An 8,130-nucleotide genomic window follows, 5' to 3' on the forward strand; every position below is an offset into this window, starting at 1 on the left:
AAGAAGTGCATCTTTTCCTTCCTAACACTTGTGTGCATCTTGAGCACGGGAAGTATTAAGACCAAAAAGTTCATCTTATAGTTCAAAAAGTTCGTCTTTCAGGAAACACTGAAATAAAAGAATTAACACTTTAACAGACTCCTTTTTAGTTGGTGATCAATATACCAAATAACAAGCTGCATAGAAGATGAAACACAGTTTTCTTGAAGAAACAAGAATCCTAAAGCCATTTCCACGAACCTAACACCTTGCCATATAGTTATTTTTAGCTAAACTGATTATCTCAATCTGCCAGAAAGTGCTGACAAAGTTTTTCAAATACCACCCTTCACCCCTGCTACCTGAAAAGCAATTTAGCAGCAGTAATTAAACCAGTCATTCTCCTTACAAGCAGATTCTGAGGCCAGAATGTGTCTGCACTGCTGAAGCACCCAGCAATGGAAGCCAGATTCGGAGCAGGTGCAGGCACTTGAGCAAGCTCTTGTTGGAAATTGGTTTCACCTGCTTTGTCTTTACACCTGCTGTAAAGAGCGAGTGCGAGACAGAGTTAAAAGGAACACAAGGTGCTCATGGAAAAGCAGTGGCTTTAGACAGAAACACATGGCCATGATGTTACAGCTCCACTGTCAGGAGCTCTGGGGTCATAACTCAGGCTAGGGCTGACCAGGTCTCTTCTCTTCCCTCAACAGATCATATTCCTGAGGTTAAAGGAAACTCAGAGGTGTTTAAGCCCCTAATTCTGCCCCAAAATCCACAGAAAGTCAGGCTCCAAACTCCCTACGATCCCAATTTACCAAATTAAAAGCAGAAAGGAAAGAAACAGCAGTTTTTCTGACTCTTGAGAGTTAAAACAAACCCTGTATCTCTGCTTTCCATCTACAGATAAAGGCTGAGAGGGGAAAGGCCACAACAATGGGCACACAGGGGAGGGAAGGGAGAGGCCACAGTCAGAGCAGGTGAAACCAGAGCATCTCTAAGAGTCACATCACCCAGGTCTGCCCTTCTGACCACAGCCCGCTACAGGCACTAAAGGATAATCCTTCCATTCAAAGAATAATAACAAAAACGCTTATTTTTCATCAGGGAAAGCTGTTAGTATGACAAGGAAGTAAATGATTCATTGTTCAGTAGTTTGTTTGTTTCAACCAGTGACTTCAACTTGCAACATTGGTCAAAATGTTGCAACTTAGTCACAAAAAATAAGGAAAAAGGTACTTTAAAATGTTGAAAAGTGGAAACATCTTGTTTTTTAAGCTATAGAAGAGAGGACCTGGCCCAGTCAGGCTCTCATTTGTTAGAATATTCATAGATAACTGTATAAACTTCAGATCTACACAGGTACTTACGCACAGAATCTGTCCATGAAGGAAATGAACCTCAAGTTAAAAGAAATAATAATAATCACTTGAAAATACCGTCAAATTACATTGAGATCATTGCTATTACGGTAGTGCAAAACAGAAGCATAAGGAAATACTGCACATGTATTGAACTGATGTAGGTAAACCTGGTAGCATTGGTTTATCAGCTTAAACAATCAGCAGCTAATTAGCTGTGCGTTTAACAAGGAGGTAATAAAGTTTCTTGCTAGAGAAAATCAGATTGGAAAAGTCAACATCAGCTTAAACAAGATTAACTTCCTGTCCATTGCTGGTAAAATAAATCCAATTTACTAAATAGTTTAAAAGGGCAGTTTTTAATTATTTCACACCTTTCCAGAGGATTTAACACTGCATATACAGGTATACGGTTAGTTGGTCTGGTTGGACGTATAGAGGGACCAGCAACAGAAAATACCACTTGAAAATGCACAGGGGCTTCTTGACACTAAGAACAACCTCAGTCCAGAAACTTGTATTGCAGAAGCCCCTGCTGAAATCGGGGATTGTTATGGGTGGGAAAACACATATAATATGCAATAAAATAGTAAATTTGGAAGATTGCTTTCAGATTTTCCCCTAACTTCCTATTCTAAACAACCTCTAGGAATCCAAGTATTTGGGGCATATTTTACCTGATTTTAGCTGGCAACAAAGCATCCCTGAACATGCATACACAGAGCACTGCATCGTCTATAAATCTAAAATGTTTTAGTTCCAGAAACTAAGGTGATTCTGTAAAATCAAATGGGAAGAAAAAACAATGAGACACAAAATTCAAGTGAGCAGCATTCAGCTGTGTCAACGGAGACCAGCAGCTTTCACCAACACCACGATTAAAAATTGATGGTAACTTTAGGCTTCCTATCTTAGCATTCAGCAATGAAAATGATTAGTTTTCAGCTACAATGCAAGATAATAATATTAATATTAATAATAATGATGAAAAGAAACAGTTTCAGCCGAACAGGTTTGGAAGGAGACCTTCCAAGTTTATCTCCCTGTCCTTCCATCTTCTTCCCTTCCAGTCCTTACCCTAATATCACCCAGAGGGATCTTGAGCCAAGGATCATGAGACAAAAGCTCCTGCCATGCTCACAGACACGGAGATGAGAGAGGAACTTCCAGGGATAAGAATATTCCGACAGGAAGCGCCAGCAAAAATAACCCCCCGCTTCATAAAGAGGCTTTATCTTCCTCTTACTTGTGGAGAGGAGCAAGCAAAGGCCGAGGGAACCTTCCTTAATCTTTCTCCTTTACACAAACTGTCCTAAGCATAATAAAATACGTTAAAAAAAAACTAATAATTTCCGCCTCCCCTGAAAATCTGTGTATTTATCTCCCAAAAACCATGCTGAATGTTTGTATAAACTTTTGATGTGCTGGTTTGGAAATAGGGGAAGTTCACTGGAATCATCCCCCTAATAGGGTCTGACACTCGAAGGAAAACAATGCATTCAAATGGCAAAATAACATTTCCTTTTCTGAAGTTCAAAAGAAAGTTTCAAAAGAAAGCAAAGCCCAAGGGACAATTGCCAAAGTAGCACTGTTCCCCTTTTTACTTGTTCGATTTCCTCCATTATGTCCGTCCCAGCTAGTAACCACTGCAGTCCTTCCCCTTACATACAGGGACACCATTGCATTTCCCCTAAATTACAGAAAAATAGAAATTTGAGAATTGAAGAGCAACTGTTTCTTAAGCAGCAAGCGACGCAAACATTGCAACATCCAGCTGAACACACATAAAAGGAAGTAACCATATTCTCCAATAACATTTCTACTGATCTCTCTCTGATCCCCTTATCTCCTTCAAATCCTGACAATTTTACTTCAAACACACAAATCTGAGACTAAGATTGCAAGCTGAAATACTGAACAACATGTTTCTGTCAATTCGGGGTTATATACAGTATTTAATCACACAAATTTCAGTTGTGTTCCTTCACAACGAGCCCTGCTTGCATGTTCTTCATGACAAAACATATTTTATTTGCCAATCAAAATAAATTGCTCACCTGCGGCCAATATGATTTTGCAAAACTGGAATGAGGAGACATCTGTGCAAAGAAATTGTGTAGCACTAAATAAACATGCTCAGATGTTTGTCCCTATTCTGTGGGAAAAAAAGGCAATTAATCCCATATTCAGCCCTCAAACTCTTCAAATTCTTGTAACACCCTTGCAAGTTTTAACATCCTTATAATAGTGTGCGGTCACTTCTGGACTGGTAGAAGGATTTTAGTGGTTTTTGGTTTAGTTTCAGTAGCTCTGTTTTTACTTGCAGTGAAATACTTTAATTTCCAGCTCCTTGTCTTTTCACCCATTGCTCTAAGTCGCTTTCTGGCCGATGACCATGTTGGCCAGTGCAACAAATTGGACTTTCCTCCCCAGCAAAAGCTGTCCGAGTCTCTGTCCAAAGTGCTGTTTTCTGCACGGTCTTATGTGGAAAATGTAGAGGTTTTACCAAAACTACTTGTTCCCATCATCTTCTGTGAACTTGAGAGCCATCAAAATTCACTTTGGAGCAAAAAAAAAAAAAAAAAAAAAAAAAAAATCAAAACGGGACACTTTCTCCAAGGAGAAAAGGAGATAGCACTGCAAGTCCGTGCAATTTGTGCACAGAAAGCCTTAAGGCACATGGATATATGCTTATATATAAGGTTTTGAAAATCAATTTACCTTTTTCTCCATTTGGAGCGACTTGGTCAGCTTCAGAGTCCAAAAACGTGGGGGATCTGCCCTTACCTGATGCTCTATTTCTATCCTTTCCTCTCCTCCTGCCTATTTCAACGTCGCATGAAAACCAAGAAGGTTTTCCCAAAAAAGCCACCTCCATGGACACGCATCCACATTCAACCCCAAAAACCCCATTTCTTGATACTGAAGCATTTAACACGCTGCCATTTCATGTACGTTGGGAGCTCACGGCCGTTTCCACCCTCACTGGCGAGCGAAAATCCATGGATTTTCACCGCGCCTGAAAAGGACCAACACGGCACCAAGGGGACCCCATTAAAATGGCCACAAAGGCCACTTCACACAATGGGGAAAGAAAAAACGAGCCACGCACAAAGCCGGACGGCAGCCGCACGCTCGCCACGGAGCACAAAGATGTTTTTTCCAAAATCCGAAAAGCACTTCCAAGGAAACAGGCAGGCCGAGAGCCCAAAGATTCCCTTTAAAAATATATATAAAATAAAAGTAATGGGATTTTGGGGGGCGTTCCCGAGCTATCCCACCTCCCTCCGCCTTGGGAGATCCCCCCTCTTCCCGCTCACGGGACACTGACTGAACGGACTGAAGGGCCAGCGAAAGAGCAGAAAAACGAAAAAAAAAATTAAAAAAAATATTAAAAATAAAAGGAGGGGAACGAAAAGATAGATAGAGCCACGAGGTGGTTGTTAATTTATTTATTTCCTGGCAGCGCAGCCCCTGAGGCAGCGGCGGCGCGTGACCGTTGGCGACCGTTGGGCGCCGGCGACCGTTGGCGGCGGCGACCGTTGGGCGCTAACGGCCGCGCGCGCGCTGACAAAAGCGCCCCCTCCCCACGCCCTCCTCCCGCGCGGCGCTGTCGCGACAGGGCGCGGCGCTATCGCGACAGCCCCCGCCGGCCCGCACTCACCTCGCGCCGCCGCGGGGCCGAAGGGGAGCCTCGATGGTCGCCTACGAGGCGCGTCCCGCCGCCGCTAACATGGCGGCCGGCGAGCGCTGCGGGCCCGGCGGGGAAGAAGGCGGCGGGAATGGCCGCCCCGGCGCCGGGTGAGGGGCGGCCGGCGCACGCCCCCTCGCAGCAGGCGCCGCCGCGGCCCATGCGCGTTGCCGCCGGCTCCGCCCCGCCGCCGGGTGAGGGGCTGCGCGGGGAGGCAGGGCGGGAAGCGGCGCGGGAAGGCGGGGTGCAATGGGGAARGGRGTGCATGGAAAAGGGGGGTGCAACGGGGAATGGGGTGCACGGAAAACGAGAGGTGCAACCGGGAAAGGGGTGCATGGGAAAGGGGGTTGCAATGGGGTGCATGGGAAAGGGGGGTGCAATGGGGAAGGAGTTGCACGGAAAATGGGAGGTGCAACAGGGAAAGAGGTGCATGGAAGAGGGGGGTGCAATGGGGTGCATGGGAAAGGGGGGTGCAATGGGGTGCATGGGAAAGGGGGGTGCAATGGTAAAGGGGGATGCATGGGAAAGGGGGTGCATGGAAAAGGGGGGTGCAACGGGGAATGGGGTGCACGGAAAACGAGAGGTGCAACCGGGAAAGGGGTGCATGGGAAAGGGGGTTGCAATGGGGTGCATGGGAAAGGGGGGTGCAATGGGGAAGGGGGATGCATGGGAAAAAGGGTTGCAATGGGAAGGGGGTGCATGGGAAACGGGGGTGCAATGGGGAAGGAGTGTGCATAGAAAAGGGGGTGCAACAGGGTGCACGGAAAAGGGAGATGCCACGAGGGTAGGGGTGCATGGAAAAGGGGAGGTGCAATGGGGAAGGGGGTGCACGGAAAATGGGAGGTGCAACAGGGAAAGGGGTGCATGGAAAAGGGGGGTGCAATGGGGTGCATGGGAAAGGGAGGTGCAAAGGGGAAGGGAGTGCATGGGAAAGGAGGGGTGCAATGAGGAATGGGGTGCATGGAAAAGGGAGTGCAATGGGAAGGGGGTGCATGGGAAAAGGAGGGGTGCAATGGAGAAGGGGATGCATGGAAAAGGGAGATGCAATGAGGGTGGGGTGCATGGAAAAAGGGGGAGTGCAATGGGGAAGGAGTTGCACGGAAAATGGGAGGTGCAACGGGAAAAGAGGTGCATGAAAAAGAGGGCTACAATGGGGTGCATGGGAAAGGGAGGTGCAATGGGGAAGGGGGTGCATGGAAAAGGGGGTGCAACGAGGGTAGGGGTGCATAGAAAAGGGTGATGCAACGAGGGTAGGGATGCATGGAAAAGGGGGATGCTATGGGGAAGGGGGTGCATGGAAAAGGGGGATGCAATCGGGAAGGGGGTGCATGGAAAAGGGGGAGCACAATGGGAAAGGGTGCATGGAAAAGGAGTGTGCAACAGGGAAGGAGGGTATGTGGAGAAGGGTTGCGATGGGGAAGGAGGATGCATGGAAAAGGGTGCAACAGGGAAGGAGTGCAATGGGGAAGGGGGGTGCATGGAAAAGGGGAGTGCAATGGGGCAGGGGGTACATAGAAAAGGGAGATGCAACTGGGTAGGAGTGCATGGAAAAGGGGGATGCAACAGGAAAGGAGGGTGCATATAAAAGGGGGTGTGCAATGGGGAAGGGGGATGCATGGAAAAGGGGAATGCAACAGAAAAGGGGTGCATGGAAGAGAGGAGTGCAGTGGGGAAGAAGGTGCATGGAAAAGGGGAGTGCAATGGGGCAGGAGATTCATGAAAAAGAGGTGCAATGGAGAAGGTGCATGGTAGTGTGGAAGGGGGGGGTGCAATGGGGAAGAGGGATGCATGGAAAAGGGGAGTGCAAACAGGGAAGGGAGGTGCATGGAAGAGGGAGATGCAATAGGGAAGGGGGTGCATGGAGCTGCAAGGATGCAGCAAGGCAAGGGGATGCACAGGGTGGGAATGGGCCTGAGGGAAGTGCACGGAGCAGCGCCCGTGCAAGAGGAATGGGGAGTGCCTGGATCGGGATACACAAGGCGTGGGAATGGGGCTCTGAGGAGCGCATGGGACACGCTGCAATGGGACCGTGCAGGGCACCAAGCAGGGGAGCTGCAAGGGGGACCCGGGGTGCACAGGAGCAGGGGGCCCTCCTAACCAAATGTAAGAGGTCTGCGCTTTATCTCCAGCACATGCGTTATTTCCTATGGAGAAATCCTCCCGGGCTTTGGAATGAGCCCATCGGCCGTAGGAGTCGGGAAGGACGTGGACTTAAAAGCTTGCGGCGCTGCTGGGCGCGGGGACGGCCGCCAGCATCCTGGAAGGCAGCACATCCACGTGGGATCCAAAGGTATCCACTTGCATCAGGCCTGAGGAGCAGTAAGACAAATCGGACAAGTGTCCTGCAAAAAGTGCCAAATATCCCACATTTTCCCAGTGTTAGATTTTTGCTCATTGCAAGACAGGAATTAGTGTTGTATATTTACGTGGAGAATGAAAATATCTATAAATACATGCAGCTATTTTTAGAGAAGATATTCAAGTCTTCTAGTGTTTGGGTGTCCCAGATACAAACTGATGAAAGGAGGAAAAAAATCAGGTATTTCATAGGTTTTCAGCATATAGTTTATACATAGTCTAGCTTAACCCTCTTTTGCAGAAATATCTGTTAAAAGTTTGTTTAAACCAACAAGTTATTTATAAAAACGTAATAATCTTGGAAAAGAAATTTTTCCAAGTATCACCTACTCAAAGCCCTTAGTTTTCAGCAGACTTTTGAGCCGTATAGAGATTAACACAGACTGCAGAATTACAAAGCTGGAGACTGTGGGCAAGCTCAGTACTTATCTTGCCAGAACTGAGGTTAAAAATCATGCTCCGCTGTTGTCCAACCATCTAAACCAGCACTGCTGTCAATGGTAGAGCTGTTCTCAGGGGGGCTGGACTGTCACCTGGGTGTGACTGTCACCCCCCAGGTACCTTCCTGCTGGCAGCAGTAGCATCCTACAACCCCGAGCAGTTTTGCATTGGAAAAGGTGTTTGGCTCGGCCTGCATCACTCTTCATTATCTCAGCGGGCAGCAGATTCAGGAGCCAGATTTGCTGGGAACATTTATTAGATTGCGCCTCTTCTGGGGATAGCTAATTTCTTTTTATCTTCAGA

General features: G+C 47.3%; 1 protein-coding gene across 1 annotated transcript in view; it reads right to left on the reverse strand.

Annotated features, from left to right (window-relative positions):
- ARHGAP32 (Rho GTPase activating protein 32) overlaps positions 1 to 5,039 on the reverse strand; it is a 90,189-nt gene extending 85,150 nt beyond the window's left edge. The window contains exon 1 of the mRNA XM_026039327.1: positions 5,002 to 5,039. The gene's annotated coding sequence lies outside the window, so the exon portion shown is untranslated. The remainder of the gene's footprint in view (positions 1 to 5,001) is intronic.
- Between the last annotated feature and the right edge of the window lie 3,091 nt (positions 5,040 to 8,130).

Source organism: Nothoprocta perdicaria, unplaced genomic scaffold (assembly GCF_003342845.1).
Source record: "Nothoprocta perdicaria isolate Ctin4 unplaced genomic scaffold, notPer1 scaffold_228, whole genome shotgun sequence".
In the NCBI taxonomy this organism is placed as follows: domain Eukaryota; kingdom Metazoa; phylum Chordata; class Aves; order Tinamiformes; family Tinamidae; genus Nothoprocta; species Nothoprocta perdicaria.